Raw genomic sequence first — 21,114 nt, forward strand, 5'->3', positions numbered from 1 at the left:
GATTTTCTTGCGAAAAAAAGTATTATATCGAACTATATCCAAAATTCTTTTAAAGAACCAAATCTTTAAAGATATGTATAACCAAAGTGATCTTAATATTTTTGCAAATAATATCTATTATCCGATAATAGTTCGCTAATGATGGATTATTTTCCATCGGAAGAACATTATATTTGATCGAAAGTACATCTTCAGCATAGACGATTATCTTGGTATTAATTAGGGTTCTATAAATGGACTTTCGAATAATCGAACAATCGACTTTTTATCGAAAAAAGATGAAGTAGACTATTTTGTTCCAAAAAAGTCGAAGTAGACTATTTTGTTCCAAAAAAGTCAAAACGTCGACTTTGTTAATAAAAGTCGAAAAAAATCAAAAAGTCAAAAAAGTCGGAAAAATTCGAAAACTCGAAAATTGTAGAAACAAGTCAAAAATAGTCGTAAATTTTAAAAAAGTGGAAAAAAGTCAAAAACTTTAAAATAGTCGGAAAAACTCGAAAAAATTCAAAAAAATTTCGGAAAAAAATCGAAAATAGTCAAAAAGTCAAAGTCGAAAAGCCAAAAAGTCGGAAAAAGTCGAAAAGTCGACTATTTATAAAATACTTATAGTCGAAAATTCTAAAAGTCGACTTTTAACTAAATGGAAAAAGTTAAAAGTCGCTTTTTTACCTTTTTTATCTGAGATTTTTTACCTTCTTATTTAAGGAATTGTATATGGCAAATTTCATAAAATTATCTTGAAAATGTACGATATTTACATAGATAGTAGACTATTTATAATTTGGTTTCGGAAATCGGATAACGGAGACTAGTGAGGAAATTCAATTGAAAAGTGCGCCATTAAAATTATATTTTCTGAAAGTTTTGGTAAAATTTTATCTTCTAGACAAAATTTATTTAAGAGAGAGTGTGCTTTTTAAAATCGTGATTGTTTTCAAAATAATCTAAAAGAACTTGAATGCACAACTTCTGCTTTTTGCAAGTTCATTTAGCAAAGAACTAAAGGAGGTCAAGAATTTTTTGCAAAATCAATTAAAACGCTAAGAAGTTGAAGTATTACAAAAAGAGGCAAATTAAAATTTCATTTTCATATATCTACTTCTAAATACAATAAATATTCAATATAAAATCTAACGTTATTTCAAAATATACACAAAAGAAAGAAAACAAAACACGGAAATGAACTTGACCTTTGTGAATGGAATATAACAGCACATTTTGAAAATTATCATAAAACAACAAGATTTTTAACCAATAAAAACATAAAACATGAGTAAAAACACACACCGGAAAGTCAAAGAAGTGGTTTTACTGCATTATTAATTTAAAACAAACTTAAATCAACTAAACTAGACTCAAATGAATTGAACCTTATGTATTATTGGACCAATAATACAAAAAACACACACATTATACACAGACCAAGTATGGATGTATATCGAACCTCCGATACAGTAGTAACAAAAATCAATACAACAAAAATCAACTAAACGTATAGCAAAATTTATACCAAAAGATACACCACACGTACGCAAAAAAGGTTTTTTTTTATATTTAAATTTTTATAACTGAAAAAAAAGATACAGACAGCATCGTCAAACGGCGCACACGAGATCAGAGATTTTTTAAACGGCTTCACTTAGTGATATTGTTGATATAATCAAATGTTAGTAAACACAAAGAGGAATAGAAACACACATACTTAGTATGTAGTATTTAATATACAGTTAAATAAAACATTATTAATGATATTCAAAAGAATCACCAAACAATACACACATAAGTTGTATAAAATAATAAATAATTTTTTAAAATCTTTATAAAAAAATATTAAGAAGTTTCAAGTACAAGTACAAACAAATTCGCTTGATGGCTATTAATCGCAATGACCCAATGAACTTCTTACATAAAATTATTTTTTAATTTCATATCTTGTTAATCTAACAATAGATACACTTTAGTTAAGAATTTTTTTGACATATTGTTGTCAAGATGTCTAAAGAGTAGTTTTTGTAATGAACAGGGAAACCGAAAACATGCTCTAAAAAAAGTGTTTTAAGCGCTTTAAATATGCCGTAAAAAACTCAAAATATACTCTTAAAATTAAAAAAATATGCTCTAAAAATAAAATTTTTCATTATTTTTTAACATTGAAAAGCTCAAAAAGACAGAAATTGTAATGAAATAATAAATGTTTAGTGTCATATTTCATCCTACAAGATTTTTTATAATTGATTCACCTCATAGTTTGAAGAACTAGTTTAATAGAATTCCGTTTTACGTTCAGATAACCAATAAATAACATGAAACCATTTGGATCCCAAAAAACATATTTCAAACGACAAAGTTTGACACATTTCTACCAATTGTATTCATAGCTTCTAAACTGACATTTTAATCGGTGTTGTCATAAATTACAATAATTAGTTTTTTAAACTATAAAAATGGATTGGTCTCATGAAATCAAAAGTAATAGGTTTTATGTCTGATTTAAAATGTAATGCTTTATTGAACAAAAAACTATAACATTGGTTTTCGTGAGAGTAATGTATTTTTTGCAGTTTTTAAGTTCTACAAACGAATTTTTTCAAAATTGTAAAATAGGCTGAAAAATTAAAAATAAAAAAAATTAATTTTATTTTTTTTAAATAAAGTTTTGAAAATGTACAAAAACGAAAAAAAGCGAAAATATCAAAATATGCACTAAAAGAGTAAAATATGCTCTAAAAACTCGAAAATATGCCTTAAATATGCTAAAAAAGTCAAATCATGCAAAATTATGCTCTTATGGGTAAAATATGCAAAAATATGCTCTAACAAATCGATGCCAAAATTCTTAAATTGGTCTGAAACGTATAAATATCTTATCCATGAGTCCATACGACGCACCACAAAAAACATGCATTTGCATATTTTGGTTTCCCTGGTAATGAAATTTAAATTTCTAGTTTTACGAGTATTTATCTCATATTTTTACTTCGTATTATAATTTGGAATTTCTTATTAATTGTGTTAGAATTTTGATTTTTAAATATTCTCTATAGGAAGTAAATTTATAATGTAATGAAAATTCTGATTTACTGTTTCAATAATTCAATACTTAAATTTGTTTAATTAAATTATTTTCAAAAGAACTGGTAGCAGGAAGTACCTGATAAAAAGGTTTGTATTTATACCCTACACCACTAAAGTAGGAAGGGTATTATGAGCTTGTAATACTCAAAATTGTTGGTCTATACCAGGAGTGTCCAAAAGTTTCTTATGGAAGATTAAATATCAATACATTTAAAGGAAAACATCCCAGCAGTTCGACAAAGAGTCAATGCATACGACAAAGACTGTAATTTCCACTAATACTTAACCACCTGGATGATCGTAATACGTATGTTTTAGGTCATTCGTCATGAATGTACCATTTGTAAACGAGAATGAAGACAGTCGTCACTTTAGTGTCCTCTTTGTAAGCGGGAACGGAGACATTCGTCTCTTTACTGTCCTCGAGTAACCTAGAGATTATACTCTTAAACGTAGTTTTTTTTCTTGTATTTCCGAAAGTAGTTATTTTATATCTTTCCGGTCAATCGTTACATTATTGTTCCATAGTATTCTAGAGAGTAGACACTTGAAATTTTTCAATTTTAGTTCCATTAAAATCTTAACACCTGGCTGACTCCAATACGAGTATAAAGACAGTCGTCACTTTAGTGTCGCCTTTCTAAGCGAGAGCGGAAGCAATTGTCCCTTTACTGCCTCTTTGTAGGGTGTAGAGTAACGATTGACTTGCTCGTAGGACAAGCCCATGTTAAAATGGTTGGTCCCCTGGGTAGTCAGGTGGCTAATGGCCACCACAAGTGGTATGTTAAGTGGTCAGTTCCGGACTGTCCCGTTGAACTGCTGGGATATTTTTATTTAAGATTTTTTATTGCACAAACCAATACATTCATACAAGGAAAAATAAAACATGTAGGAGAGTATTGGACATGGCCGACCATATAATATCCTACACCATGAGTATATTTTTAAAATTTTTATTTTTCATAAAGAAAATTTTATGTTGAATTTTACCTTAATTCCAAAGTATTTAAGCTTTATATAAGTTAAATATGGGCCGATCCCTGGTAAATTTGGGAAAAGGATATATTTTTAAATAACAGTTAGTTTTGTTGGGTTTCATTGCGATACAAATGGTTAAATCAAGTCAATTTTAGACGTTTAAGACATTTTTGAAGGGGGGTTTCTATGGGGGCTGGGGTCAAATAAGGGTCGATTATTACGAAAATCTGCAGTGTCATTTATACTTATATAAAAGTTATTTGTGCCAATTTTTAGAGAGATAATAGAATATTTCACATAAAGAGTCCAAAACGGGAGGTACGGTTGTATGGGGGCTAGGTAGGGTTGCCAGATTCCGATTCACAAAAAGCTGGACATTGGGTTGTAAAACGCTGGACAAAACAAAAAAAAAACTGGACATAAAAAACTGAGAAAATTTTAATGTTGGTTTTGTATAAATAATTTCACAGTGATACACCAAAATATGTCATATCGCGACTCAACACTGCCTATATCTCTGGACTTTTTATGCAAATATACTATTCGACATCCCATAACCAAAAATTCTATAAAATATAATTTGTTAATAATTTTTGTTTTGACCATATTTCCGAATGTTTTACAAAGTTTTCAGAATAACATAAAACATTTTAATTTAGCTGTTATTTTGATATATAGCGATACTTTAGAAAAATATGCATCTTCGCGGATTTGTTTACTAATATATTTAATAAATATTTTGAAAAATTACTCAATTGTTTACGCGCTTTAGCGAAATTTAAAAAAACTCCGTATGGCACTTTTTGGAAAACAGTTTTTATATTAAAAATAGTTCCCATTTAAGCACAGATTTGACGATTTCTTTCGAAATATGAGTTAAGAGACTTTATGGGGTATATTTGACCAATTATAATAACGTGTAGCGAATGTAAGCATTGCATCCATAACTTCAGAGCTATTTACCTGTGTAAAGGCAATCATCCAAAGGTATCAAATATTTGCATGTATCGCGATTATTGATCGTCGTACGATTTTAAATGTTATTACAACTTTTGTATTTTGTTTTCATTTTCCTTAGCTATGTTACTTAAGAATATTAGTTAGATTTATACTAATAAATATATTTTGGTTTATCTCCAGAGCTACTGTCAGTTTCAGAACGCCCAAAGTTGATCTTTAGTATCATGTGATATCAGAACAGCAAGCCCATCTTTCTGCTCTGTTTTGAGAATATCTGGTAGTAATTTTCCATCCCAGTGCACACAATTATGATGAATTATTCTATGTAGTTATTTGCAAAATAGCATTCACATATATAAATATTTTTATATTGGTTTTTTAATAAACATTCCTTATTTAAAAGCGTATGTATTTATATAGAAAGCATCAATTCGTTCAACATAAAAAAATATTGCTTTTTAGTTACATACTATAAGACAAAAACAATTACATACAAGAATTAAAAAAAATTAAATATTATATTCGTCGACTTTTACAGCCCACTAACAGAATATTGCTACAAACAACCAGAATATATAGTTTACTACCCCTAGTAGCGCTACAATGAGTCGTTTACCATTTGAATGTGTGTCTGATAACGAATAAAGAAACAAAACAAAGTTGAAACAAAATCAACCACCGCACACAAGATAAATGCCGGCAAATAAGCGCACAAATGTGTGTCGATATGAAATTGTTAGTTTGTTATTTTTTTTTTGCTTGTAATTCCCAATTAGTTTATACAATTTATTGTACAAGAGATTGAAGTTGAGCAGAATTAAGCATACTTACCTGGCGTAGGGGTTACCGTGATCATGAAGGCGGTTCCCCCGGAGTGAGGCTTGGCCATTGCACTTACGGCTGAGTTGACCTCCGCGATTATTCCTAATGCGAATAACTCGTGCGTGTAATTTTTGATAGCCGGGAATGGCGTTCGCGCCGTCCCGACATTAATAAATAATTTTCACTTTAAATTTTCGAGTATTTATAGGAACGTATGAAGGAATGGTCTATTACCAATACATAAAAATTGGAATTGTGGAAATTTGCGCGTGCCTTTCAAGAATGATATTCTTCGTGGTTTTCATTTTTAGCTTGACATAATTAGCAGCGTTTCGCGCAGTGTTGCCACAACAAACGCTTTTTTCTAACCAAAATCCGAATAAAACATAACCAAATTAAGAAAAAAAGTAAACAAAATTATTTTTTTTGTTTACATTTGGACATTAAAATAACAAATTCATTTTCTGAAGTGGAACTTTTAACAATATTAAATTTCGTCGCTAAATTGCTAATATGAAGGCAGTTATAGCGTTAAAGTAACTTTCTGTAGGGGACCTTATAAGAGACGCATAGTCAATGATGGACTAATTCTCATAAAATCTGACAGAGATATTTTAGTTCCTTTAAAACTTGATTATGTTGAATTTTGTTGCTATATTGCAGTACACTGTGAGCTTTAAAGTCATTTTCTGAGGTGACTTTTTATGAGTAATTCTCTGAATAGGGCATAATATGGTGACAAGGTGAAATTGTTGACCGATATTTCGCAATATATTTCAAAAATATTTCAGTTTTACATTCATAACTTCAGCAATATTTGTAAACGTAATCTATCCAAATTATCCGACAAATTGACCAAAATTTAGAACTTAAGACGATAAAATAAAAACAAGTATACAACATCATCTAGAAAATGTAAATAAAGAACTAAAAGTCATTGTGAGATATTTAGTAGAAGTCAAAGGTCATGAGTATGAAATCTTAGATATTATTACATCTTTTGTAGACAATACAATTTATATTATGAAGTCCAGAAGTTTTTTAAGTTAATTCAGAAAATAAGCAAAACTAGGTGAAATGAATTAATGGGTTTCACTTTTTAATAAAAAAATGAAATGAAAAATGAAATGAAGGTTAAAATCGGTGAAATAATTAAATTGAGGGAAATAAGTCATCATAGCTGCGTAGGCGAAAGTTTTTCACTTTTTGTTAAAATGATTTAATTGTAAAGAACCCTATAGCGTCGCACGATTAAAATTTTTGGTGAAATTATTGAATTATGGAAGAATATTGCATTGCGCCGTAAGAGAAAGAGGAATTGCGCCGCAGGCGAAAAAAAATCGCGCGATTGTTTTGAAATAATTTTTCATTTTAAAAAAAAGGTTTTCTGTAATTGAAGATATGAAATATGAATGTGTTTGAAATATTGTTCATATATGTACATGTGTACCTACATCATGGATGTATGTATGTATATATGTATGTATATATGTATGTACGTATTTATAAATGTCTATAGCCATTTCATGAAGCGCCATGATGAGTGAAGGATCAGTACCTAAAGCAAAACAAAACATATTTTCAAATCTCGTATATAAACATTGTTATCAAAAATAACAAAGGTATTTTCCGAGAATTTGAATGGATGTCTTTCCGCGGCATGGTATATAGCTATAGATATCTTATTAGAAATTAAGAAAAAAACATTGGCAGTAAAAACCAACCAATGTTTTTTTATTGATTTCTAATTTATAAATTAACTATATTTATAAATAAATAAATACAAAGTCTTTGTGAACTATTTATCTATAAAAGTGGGTCATCTGAAGATTGTTCCGGGGATATGCCAAGGTCGATTTCTGGTTCCAATAAAAAATGTTCAATTTTAAGAGTGTCCGTTTCGTTGCCAGGGTCTTGTTCACTGCCGGTAGTGAGGTCTTGTTCAGTGGGAAAGCCAGAGTCGTCAACAAGGAAGGGCGGGGCATCATCTTCGGAGTCAGAAGAATCAGGAATGTTAAAGACATATCAATGTCTTCATCACCGTTTGCCATCAATTGTATTCTTCTGACCTCCTCTTCATCCAGTGGATTTATTGCGTTATACATAATTCCCGCAAATTTACAAAATTCCAGGAACTTGTCGGCATTGTTGGCTTTACACCAACGGAGAAAAATAAATTTTTGGATATACCCGTTGAAGAACGCCTTTCTTCTATTATATTGGGGTATGGAAACTTTTAAATGTCTCCATAACCCCTCAATAGTGTTTGTGTGTTGTCGCGATACGGGGTCTACGAATGCCCCCGAATGGTTAACGGTATAATGAGTATACCCTTCCTCAGGCAGGCATTCGTAGGACTGAAATTAATTTTTTTTAGAATATAAATTTTTATATTAGATAATAAAATAATACCTTCCAGCAGTCGGAGATGACGGCTGAATTTGGCCTGATTTTGTATGTACGGATAATGGCCATTAATGTCTCCCGACTGCGGTCTTCAACGGGTACCATAAAACATTTTCCGGACTCCTTCTCCACGCCACCAAAAATCCACTGTCCTTCGACATGGTGTCCCCTATGGTACTTCCTCCTTCCGATTTTGCTTTCATCAATTTCAACTATGACTCCTTCGCCACCAATAACTACATTGGTTTGGAAGGAGCCATAGAGGCAGACTTCTCTGCAGAAGGAGTTGAAATCGACGGCGGTTGGAAGCGATATTTCAGCTTCTTGCTGAATAAGTTTTAGTGGACAATTCTGCACCTAAAGGTAGCAGAGAATTTGGTGCAGTGAATGCTGGGACTTCGAGAAGAATGTTCCTTTTCGAAGGCTCCAGTTCACTGCACATCTGCCCCTTTTTGCCTTTGGAATTGGGTATGTATGTATATAATCTATCATACATACATACATACATACATACATACATACATACATACATACATACATACATACATACATACATACATACATACATACATACATACATATACACACACATACATACATACATACATACATACATACATACATACATGCATACATACATACATACGTACATACATACATACTTCCTGTATTTTAATTATGTATAATAATTTATATATATTCAAAAAAAACAATTTATATAAATCTTCAATTGGAATAATTATTTTTTAGTCGATATTTAAAATTACAATAATTAGGAATTTAATCGAATTCATTAAAGACGTATTTGAAATATGCCACCAGGTGTAATTAAACGAATTAATTACAATAATACTGTTTTAATTGAAATTTTTGCAACGTTTTTTTCCAATTATTATTTTTAATTTTCAGTTAATCAATAGTATCATTTTGATGATTAGAGAAAAATCAAAACTTTTTTTAATTAATATGAGCAATTTCATAATTGAAATTCATTTTTATTTTTTTCTGTGTTGTTATTAAATAAAATTTTACTTACCTCCAAAACCAGCCGTCGCGATTGTCTCCTCCTTCCACCAACTTAAGGAATTGCCCTTTCGGACATTTATACTGCCCTTCTTCCGGAAGCAATTTCCATGCAATAAGCACGTTTATTGCTTCCCTGGGAACATGTCCATCATGTTCCCAATTAAAAATACGGTTAATTGTTCGCAAATTTATTTCTTTCCATTGTCACTTTTGCAAAGTACAAAAACTTTTGCAAATAATAACGTAAATAAAGTACCGTTAGGAATTTTAAAGTTGCCATATTTTAATATGGCAAATTTGTTTGTAAACATAATTAATTTGTAATATTGGCAATATTTCCCAATATATATTTGTAATGCCATATTTTTAAATACAAAATGATGTAATTTAAAACATAACAATTTTTAAATTACCACATTTTTAAAAACAATGAAAATTGTTTGAAAAACTATAAAATAGTTTGTTTGCAGATCTATTTAATTCTTTTCTAAGCAATTATATTAAACATATGTATATTTATATAGAATGTTGTGTATAATAATCCAACAATTTTACATAACTTATATGAATACCTGCTTAATTCCAAGAAATACTTACCATTTAGTGCTTATAGTTGACTACTTATCATATTTATTTTCTTTTTTAATGGGTTGGGTTTTTTAAATATTTATCATGTGAAAGATTATTTATATATTTTAGAGGTATGAGTACTTTTGTAAAAAACATCAATATTAAAACATTAAAATATTAGAGTCTTCCACTTTTTAGTTGTGTGATTCAAATAATTTTTAAACTGAACACATTACAATTAACAAAAATATACTTGAATTACATGTGTTCACCCTGTGTTAAACAAGACGATTATAAATTTTTGGAATTTTTTTGTCGATTCGAAAGTTACAGAACACAGACACTGGCTACGATATGGACTATAATGTATATCAATCAAATGATATTTCAAATACCATTGCATTAATATCGAATAATATCTCGAATAATATAAATGCATTCTATAAAAAAAAACAATATTTTTTTAAAATATGAATGTTTAAACTTATCTAACTTCTGCATTTCATGAGCTAAGTCTTTCAAACATATAACATATGAAAGCCAATAATGTTGTCTATAAAATTTCATGTGACATAAAGTACCTTTTTATCGATTTATTTTTGAGATAACGGAACGTTTGTAAAAAAATAAAATATCGGTACATTTGTAAAAAAATAAATGAAAAATATATAAAAATTGACCATGGTTCTCAATGAGTTAATGATATAAGTTACAATATATATCAATTGAAAGGTATTTCAGAGACCTATCCCCTGATACCTATATTAACCATATCATAGCACTCGAGATTTATAATTACACAATAAAAATCAAAATTTACTAAAATATGAAATTTTAAACTTAAATAACTCCTGCATTTCATGGGTTATAGCTTTCATTTCACCAACAACTTCTATCCTGCGGTGCTAAACGGCTATTTTCATAATTTAATCATTTTACCAAAAAGTGAAAAATTATTTCAAAAAAATCGCGCGATTTTGCAATTTTCTTCCATAATTCAATAATTTCACAAAAAATTTATATCGTGCGACGCTATAGGGTTCTTTACAATTAAATCATTTTAACAAAAAGTGAAAAACTTCCGCCTACGGAGCTATGATGACTTATTTCCCTCAATTTAATTATTTCACCGAACTTATCCTTCATTTCATTTTTCATTTCATCATCATTTCATTTTTTTATAAAAAGTGAAACCCATTAATTCATTTCACCTAGTTTTGCTTACTTTCTGAATTAACTTAAAAAACTTCTGGACTCCATAACTTACAGAATTTAAACTTATATCTTAAAAAGCTCCAAATGTTATCTACACAATTTCATGTTAGATGATTTACCCTTACGTCGTTTATTTTTCTAATATCGGTACTTTTGTAAAAAAATAAATGAAACGTATTTAAAAATTGACCATGGTTCTCAATGAGTTAATGATATAAGTTATAACATGAAAGGAATTTCAGAGACATATCCACTGATACCCATATCGACCGTATAAAATAACAAGCACTTGATGTTTATAAAATTTAGTTAAATATGAAATTTTAAACTTAAATAACTCCTGCATTTCATGGGTTATATTTCAAACATATATCAATGGAAAGCCCCAAATGTTGTCTACAAACCTTCATGTGAGACGAGGTACCGTTATATCGATATATTTTAGAGATAACGGTACTTTTTTCAAAAAAGCCAAAAGAAAAAATCATAAAAATTGACCCTGGTTCTCAATGGGTTAATGATATTTGTCATCTTACATATCAATGGAAAGCTCTTTCAAAGACCTTTCCAATGATACCCATATCGACCATATACGTTTATCATTGATCAAGATATATGCAATTACATGTCAAAACTTTGGGGGCCCATAACTCCCGGACCCTAATAGAGCGGATAATTATTTTTCCTTTGTTGAAGTCACAAGAACAAGTACTATCATGTGATATAAACAAAAGTATTAAAATCAGCTGGATCAGAACGCTTAATTTAAGCCAAAAATCTAATCTTTTTAAAGAAATGAAAATTTTTCTTTTCTTTGAATATGTCTTATCTGTAAAATTTACCATTTTACTTGTTATAAAACTTGATCATAACAAACGTAATTAGGAAATATTTTTTAAGTGTTTTTTAGTATTTTCTCACCACTACAATAACAGTTTCTCTTTCTGCACATAGCAAATGGAAAAATAGATTTTGTTTCAGTATCAAAAAATATTTCAGAGAGTACTTTTTTGGATCTCAAAGTACTTAAGTTAGGTTGATAGGAACAGTGTTGCCAGAACTCCTTCAGAATAAATGAATGTCAAAAAAGTGCAAATTCGCTGAAAAAAGTGCTAAATTCATATCAAGTTTTTAAAAGTCCATTAAGCCATGTCTACCCGTCTGTGCGGCTGGCTATCCAGGTATAATGTGCAGGTGGCAATTTTTTACATAATTCAACGAGATGTTTTATATAAAAATGCAAAAAACTATTTCAAATTGATTCATGATTTGACCTTGCCTATAAAATATCCCTTTACAAAATCAATAACATATAATTTAAAAAAATTTCGAACAAAATAGTAGGATTTTGAACAAGACCCTCTCTGATTTCGATTAAATTCGGTACACATTCTTCTTGCAAATACGGAATTTAAAGTTCTCCAAAATTTTCAAATTCATTACGGTCCAGATTTTATCAATGTTTAAAGTTCATATTTTTTTGGATTTTTTTCAACAAGCATTCCGATTTTAAACGTTTTAGTTCCCAATTTAAGCTTATGTCTTGTAGTTTCATAATATTCAAGATATTTAAATTTCTAAAATTTTCAAATTCGTTACGGTCCAGATTTTATCAATGTTTAAAGTTCATATTTTTTTTTTTTGATTTTTTTCAACAAGCATTCCGATTTTAAACGTTTTAGTTCCCAATTTAAGCTTATGTCTTGTAGTTTCATAATATTCAAGATATTTAAAAATTGGATTATTTTATTAAAAATTGATATACTCATTGTCCCATTCTGAAATTTGTATATTTTATTGAATACACTATAAGCAAATTAATGTGAAGGAATAAAGAAAAAATATGGGGTCTTTTTTGAGATATCCTTAACTAAGACGTTGTTTGATGACACGATTCCGCGATCCAAACAGAAATATTTTAAATGAAATATTTTCAAACTGCAAGACATAGGTTTTAATTAGGAACTAACGATAAATATTTTTTAAAATATACGATGTCAAATTTAATACTTATTGAAAAAAATAATCTATGATGTCAAATCCTTTAATTATTCATTAAGAAAAAATTGCTAAAAATAGGTTCGGAAAAAATTTAATATTTATAGTTTTAGTTATTTTTATATAAATAATTTTATATAAAAAATATTGAAAATTCCTATTCCAGTACCAAAATCGGTACTCATTTTCTCCAAATTTAGCAACACTTCTGAATGATGATGCAAAATTTAATATAACCTTAATAAGTTTTATAGGATCTTAAATGCCTCTATCAAATTCCATAAGAATCGGTCTATATTTTATCCAAGCGTCCATAATAACTTGCTTAAAATCATGTGATCATATTCTTCATAATAAAGTTTACCTCTGTATATGTAAATCCTCTTTCAGAAAATAAATTTATTCCTAATAAATTATTAAAACATAGTATTATGATACATTCGAACAAATGATTTGTTTTAAAACATTCTTGTTAGAGCTCGGTCCGCGATCCAAACCATTAATATCGTATTCCGAAAATAAAACCTATATACGATAATAAAATTTATGCACAAATCTAATAAATGAGCAAATCTTGGTAAAAAGTGCTGTGTTGGTGCGTATGTAAGATTCGGCATTCCCGAACATTTGCCTGTTTTTACATGCTACTTAATACATTTTTATTTTATTGTATATTTTCAATTTTAATGATTTTTTTCAAAAAAAATGTTTTTGGAAGAATTTAGCCTTTTTAGCATGTAGTCACTTCATTGTAGTGAAAAACTGACATGTTTTTCAAAGGTAACTTGATCAAAAAAAATCAAATAATACTTTGGTTGAAAAATGTAATGAAAAACGTGTGTTAAGAATTTTTCGATCTCACTCCTTAATACATTTTTATTTTATTGTATATTTTCAATTTTAATGATTTTTTTCAAAAAAATGTTTTTGGAAGAATTTAGCCTTTTTAGCATGTAGTCACTTCATTGTAGTGACACCAAATTTTTAACAAAACAACGCTTTTTTAGCTTATTTTTTCAAAAATGTTTCACAATTATTGCACAATAATATTTAAAATAATTCACTTCTTAATATAATTTACAGTGTAAATTATAAATTACAATAAACATATGCAAAAAATTTTTATGATAATTTCATAAAATTTCACAAAACATCTCGAACTAAATTTTTGCAGTTCTCTAGAAAATTAAACTTTAAAGTTCTTTAATTATAAAAAGTGCAAAATAGAAGAAAAAATGACAAAAATGAACTTTTAATGCTAAAAATTTCTAGCAAAAGACGAATCTAGCATCTAGCACTTTTTTCTAAAAAATAAGTGCAGCCGACGAAAAAAAAGTGCTAGAATTGCACTTTTAATGCCGTTATGGCAACACTGGATAGGAGCAAAGTAAATTTATTTAGTAGACTCATTTGAACAGCTGACTATTTTTTTTAAACTTGCTATTTGTGGACTTACTTGTCAAAAATGTTTATGTTGCCATATTTGTTTTCATTTTAATGCTTGCTTTTGTACAAATTTCTGAGTAATTTGTTGTATTTAATGTGAAAATGTGTATTTTAAGTGCACAATATTTTTAAGAATGCTCTAATTTTTAAAAAATAAAGAAAACTGTGTGACTTTTAATATAAATAACAACATATTTTGGAAAGTACAAGAATAATGCCACATTTTCCATTAATTATTGGTTCATTTTTGTAAACAAATTTTGACAAGTGAGTATTTCGAACAAAAACAAATTGCCTGTGGGTAGATGTTTGTTGTACAACAACTCGTGTCGCTACTTTATTAATTTACTTTGGATAGGAGGATGTGTACTACATCAAATCCGAAGAAATGCACCTAGGCCACAATCGGGCCTGTTGTGCGCTCTTTATCATTAAAAAAAGGAACAGAATGAATTATTTTTCAGTGTTCAGAAACTCAGTTCCTTGAACGTAATTCCTAAGAATCTTCCAATCAGTGTTAGTCAGGAATGTTGTTTCCGGAATAACATCACTTCTAAGATGGACTTGGATCTAACTTCGACGAATGCCTGGCAGTGGCAAAGAAAGTGCTCCAGAGTTTCACTGTCCTCTCCACATGCTCTACATACGTCTGAATCCGAACGTCCAATTTTGCATAAATGTGCTGAGTTTGTCCACTCAGAATACGTACTAACTTCAGACTTGCTCATTTTGAGGAGATTTTTCGTCTTGCTCTCATCAGGGTCCCCCGTAGGATTTTTGTGGTTTTACCCACTGTTTCATTATTCCAAGAGGTCTTATGGGATTCTCTCACCCATATTTTTAGTTCAGCTTTTGTTGCGTCAAATGGTTTTGCGTTCGTCAGTTTAACTGCCTTGAGCTCCCTTCCCTTTAAAGCTATTACATTCGCTCTTTTTTTACCGACTACTCCCGAGTGGGCTGGTACCCATATGATGTTATAAAGTTATAAGTCTCGAAAAGGGACAAAAATTGAGATTTCTCAAAACTCAGGACATAATATCTCAGATTCCAGATGTGATGGAGAAAATATGAAGTAAATTTCGAACTTAGCGAATAATCTTATAGGAGCGTCTACAAAGTCACAGGGTTTCAACTATTTTAACATTTTGTCTGATAATATTGAAGAGAAACAGCTCTGGCATGGAATCCATTCAGAGACCTGGCGGTATGGGTTCAAAGATATCTGAAAATATGAAAAACTGTTTTTAGTATGGCATTACTACAATTCTTACTAAAAGAAAGAAATTGAAGCTCACACGCTTCATAATACAAAACTGTCTACCACTACATCCCACATCCTCGCAGCTTTGCGAACGACACAGGTAGAACTCAGGTTCAAAACTCATAAAAATAATGATTACATCGATCTGGACCTTCTATATTAAACTTGTTTTCATCTGAAAAAAGCAAAGAGGGGCTAGGGTCAAATGAGACCCTATAATTATAAAGATCATCAGGGTCATCAAGACTAGTATAGAACATGGTTTTGCAGCTTTTTGTCGAGATACGAGTATATTAAACATAATTATGAACTTAAAAGCCTTATTTGGCGGGTTCAGTTCTATGGGACCTAGGTGAAATAATGGACCGATGTTAATAATTTTCAATAGGCTTCGTGTACGGTATAATAGAAGATCATGTACCAAATTCATTGAATTATCTCCAAAATTGAAGCCGGTGGTGCTTTCAGATTTCTAGTTGGTAATGCAACAGCTGGTGCTGCTTGAGGTAGCTGCAGGTAGCCCAGTTGGGCCTGGTAGCCGTAAAGGACTCCTGGCTGCTTAACAGTCCCCTTTTTAAATTTATTTTAATGGGGTAGCTGCAGATTGGGTACTTTTGTTTTTAAAAAAATTAAAAATTAAATTATTTAATAAATAAATTAAACATAGAAAGTTCTTACCATTTGCACCGACAAATGTTGGGACGAGTAGCCCGGTAGGTCCGAATAACCTGGTTGGACCAGATAGCCGGGGTATACCGGTGGTGATCCTGGCTTAACAGCCGCCATTTTTATTATTACCTTAATAAAATTATAAAATTCTGAATTAGCGCATAAGGCCTGAGGGGTTACTCTGTAACTCGATTCGATAGAAAAACTTTCGAGTTTGTATGTTAAATACATTGTTAAATACATTGTGTTTCGAAAACTTTTTATTTCTAATCGAAATACGGAGAAACCCCCCTGTATTCACAAGGAAGAAAATGTCTTCTTTTTGTATATGTTCTGTATATCATTCGTTTTTATTTTTTGTATTAATTTTCATACAAATTTAAAAAAGTTTCCGTCCAAGATACGGAATACAAGAGTAATCATACTTACAGCCATCCTGGTTTAAATTAAAATTCAATTCAATTCTAAAAGAAACTTGGCATAACTTTTTATAATGTTGTATTTTTGAAAAAAGTCAAACGATGGGTCCAACCAAAATGTATGGAATTGGACAAGCTATAGCGTCCAATACAACAACATTTGTATTAAGTCCAAAATTCGGCACCAAACTCAAAATTTTCGACTATTATTTACTTGTTTCTACAATTTTCGAGTTTTCGACTTTTACCGACTTTTTCGACTTTTACCGCCTTTTTTCGACTTTTCCGACTTTTCGACTTTCATTAACAAAGTCGACTTTTCGACCCTTGTGTTGAATTTACACAAGTGTATTGAATTTACACAAGACCTGGCCTTCCAGATTTGCCGATTTTATACCTTAACATAGCAAAGTGCCGATTTCGCGATTATTTTCCTTAATTCTAAAAAGTGTCTACTTTATATTTTTATTAATTTGGCAACTCTATATATATCAGTTTACTTTACTACTATTTTTGCTTTAAAAATATCAATAACAAGTATACGTTTGTGCTGATGTTTGTAATACACAAAAATATTGGCCCTACACCTTAAAGTATACCGATCGACTCAGAATCACTTTTTGAGAAGATTAAGCCATGTCCGTCCGCCCGTTTGTGCGGCTGGCTGTCCATGTAAACATTGTGCGCAATGTACAGGTCTCAATTTTCATGATATTTTGATGAAATTTGGACCTACCCCCTGGAAATGGTTTTTGAGTTCATAATTATGCTAGATATTATATCTCTAAAAATCGGCAAAACTTAGTTCTATATACGTCTTAATAATACTACAGATTATCGTAATTATCGGACTTTATTTGACCCTAGCCACCATATAAAGATCCCTTTAGAAAATGACTTGCAGGTAAATACTTCACTTATAATATCACGATGAAATCCAGCATATATAATTCTAATGTAAACGAATAAGCCATGTACCATGTAATTTGTAAGGATAGGCCCATATTTACCCTCGCATCCATATAACTTCTCTTTTAGAAAATCACTTTTTTCAACAAATTGTTAAAATATTTGCGAATTAAGGTAAACACCTTAAATGCCCTATTATTAAAAATAATCCACATTTGTAACATACTCAATGGTGTAGGGTATCATATGGCCGACCATGCCCGACTATACTTTCCTACTTATTTTAATTGCCGATAATTTTCTGATTTTTAAAATAAATATGCCGATAAGTGCCGATTTTTCTTCAAAATTGCCTGGCACCTTTTGCACAGAACTCCTATATGAAGAGAGGGAAATGTTATTGTGGTAAAACAATGTCGCAGTCCAACTTATTATTCTTTGATAAAATCCTTGAATTATTTAGTTTTTATATACATATGTACATATTCATTTGTTAAATAATAAAAATATGTATTAAAAAACTAGCCAAAATTTTCACTCAATTAACCGGGAAAATATTTATACAAAATGCTTCCGGTACCGACCATCACGGAAAATCGAGGTCAAACGTTGTTATATAATTAAACATAAAAAATACAATGTTCATGATTTTTTAGAATATTATCAAAAGAGAAAATAAAAAACAGACGTCTGAAAATTCTTCATGTAGTCTGCGCCTTATTCATTTCTATATCAACCACCCCGTAGATTGTATAAGTACATTTTATGTGCGATGTATGAGCATTTTTCTTGCATACATATGTATATATGTATATCCATTTGCGTGCTTTAACACATTTAAAATAATTTCATAAATTCTTTAAAATTCTCAATTAGTTTATTGAATATTAGAGATAAGTACTACATTTTGCACACTATTCAGTTATCGCTTCTCGGCCTTACGGCTAAGATCAAAGTGTAGTATCTGTTCTTATCAGCTTAACATCTGATAGATCCTCCATCGGAGGACAACAAATGTTAAACTGATTTTTGGAATTAGACGGAATGTTTAGGGGCTTGCTCCACTTCTGTCACGGGTTGGCCCGGTATTGCAGTACCGCCGGGATTTCGGCCCAAATTATTTTTATAAATTTCATAAAGAGAAGTAAACGGCTTAACGTTCGTGTTTAGTTAATCATTTTGCTCTTGTGCGTACATTATTAATATTAATTAATTAATAATAATTTTGCGAAAACAATTTCAGAAATAAGATTAGTAAAATATTATTATATAATGAATTTCTGTAATCGTCTAAAAAATCTTCAGTTATGTAAATTTAAAGGAATTACAAAATTCTTCAAAGTCAAATTAAAAAAAAGTATTTTAGAATTATTTTTTTTAAGTTGTTTTTGTTTTGAAACAAAATATCCAATATGGGGTATCGTTTGAAAGGAGTTTTTAAGCCACGTTAATTAAACATGCGAAATAAACCTAATTAATTTCTTTGAATTTTCAATTCTTTTATTTTTTTTATTCCACATTTTAAACTAATAAATAAACTGTTTTTAATAAAAAAATTAAGTTTTTTTTTTAGTTTTTTGTTTTGGTAAACAGCTGTTTTTTTTCGATTTCAGTGTTACCCACTTTATCGTTTTTCATATTTTAAATTTTTTTAAACTCTCTTACAACATTCGAAAAATATACGAAAAATTGTCGTAGGATTTGTATAGAGCTTTTGCATAGAAAATACCAACAAAATTGTTATGACTATTGTAGCAGCTGCTGACATACAACGCTGCAACATCGATTGTGAATTGAACAATTGTATATTTTGTTTAAGAAGTATTCTAAAATAAAAAATGTAACTGAAAAGGTACTTTTTTACAAACGAAAAGAACAAAATTGGGGTAAAACTCTGGCGTCATCGTCATTATTTTATAAGAACGGTTAGGCTTGTTTTTGTTGCCGAGCATTCGACAGAATAAGGTAGCTGCTCCGACTTTTCATATGACGATGTAGGAAGTCGTTTGGTGGGGTCCTCCGAATATTTTTGCTTATTTTTGGCAAAAAAAAAAAAAAAAAAAAATTACAAGAGCTCAAAGGGGAGTAGGGGAAATAATGGGCCTATGCTTAAAAATGTTGAAAGAGGAATTCGCGTCTACTTCAAAGTTATTTATGTAGAATTAAAAAGTTTTAATCGACTCAGAAAACGATTGTAAGCCAATTGGTATACTTTAAGGTGAGTACAGGATGTACAGCACAAACCCAAAATAGGGTAGGGTATAAAAATTATTGAAATATTTTTTATAGTAGAATTAAATTGGCAGTATCAAATTATCATGTTTTTATAACTATGAATATATGCGTGTAATATTTTCTATTAATTAAACAAATTTTCTCATTGCATTAGTGGGATAATACAGTCATTAAAACTGATCGTTTCATTACCGAAACTCAACAATTGTGAGAAATTTTGTTAATCTTTTAACAATCTATGAGCAATTAATTTTCTCAATACATTTAAATTTTATTTGCCACATTAAAGGGAGTTCAAGTCGAAGGTAGTAAGTATTTGTAGATGTTGCAAACATGACATTTTATATCTACAAACGTTCAAAAATAGTTTTTATTATTATTGTGGTTTCAAAGATTTTTTTTAAATAATGAAAACAACAACTTGTTTCCACAATTAATTGTTTTGTTGAACATAAAAAGTTGGTTGTTTTTGGGTTAAAGACAGACATTAAAACCAAAAATCAAGTTTGTTAGAATTTGAAGGTTTTGAAACCAAAAAAAATATGTATTTGATTATTTTAAACAAAATTGCAGATTGAAATTGCTCGAAAATTTACTGTTTTAAACACTCATTCATTATGTACGTTAAGTTTTTTGCTTTTTAAAAACAATAAATAGCAAGTAAGTTTAAATGCGGTGGTGCACCTATCTCTACTAGCTGAAGACAACGACAACTGGTGAACATTGTCGAGGTCATTAACTAACTTCTCACTCTAGTAAATATATGTACGTAATATGTTTAATACATATGTATGTAATATGTTTAATATCAGAAATTGTATAGTTTCTTAAATCCGTAACCAAACAATTTTGGTTATAAATTTAAATCAAGTATTTTTCGATAAAAATATTGAGGTCTCTTTACACTTTGTTACTTTACTTACGAATTTAATTTAATATTTTTTGATTTTACACTATTGGTATAACATAATTTTTTAATTCACAAATGCTTAATAAAGTTCTTAATGGTTCATTGTAGAAATTTTGCAAAGAAAATAAATCTAAAATAAACCATATTTAAAACTTTGGGCGCATAGACCTCTGACGTCACACAATCTGTGTTCTATTAGTAAAAAAATTTCGGTT

General features: G+C 29.7%; 2 non-coding genes across 2 annotated transcripts; both read left to right on the plus strand.

The window, feature by feature from the left end:
* The first annotated feature begins 5,836 nt into the window (after positions 1-5,836).
* LOC111679889 lies at positions 5,837-6,001 on the plus strand. The gene has a single exon (XR_002762610.1). It is a non-coding gene; the product is annotated as a U1 spliceosomal RNA (small nuclear RNA).
* A 12,677-nt stretch (positions 6,002-18,678) lies between these two features.
* On the plus strand, positions 18,679-18,875 carry LOC111679890. The gene has a single exon (XR_002762611.2). It is a non-coding gene; the product is annotated as a U2 spliceosomal RNA (small nuclear RNA).
* Positions 18,876-21,114: the final 2,239 nt, after the last annotated feature.

This window comes from Lucilia cuprina, chromosome 4, assembly GCF_022045245.1.
Source record: "Lucilia cuprina isolate Lc7/37 chromosome 4, ASM2204524v1, whole genome shotgun sequence".
Classification (NCBI taxonomy): Eukaryota; Metazoa; Arthropoda; class Insecta; order Diptera; family Calliphoridae; genus Lucilia; species Lucilia cuprina.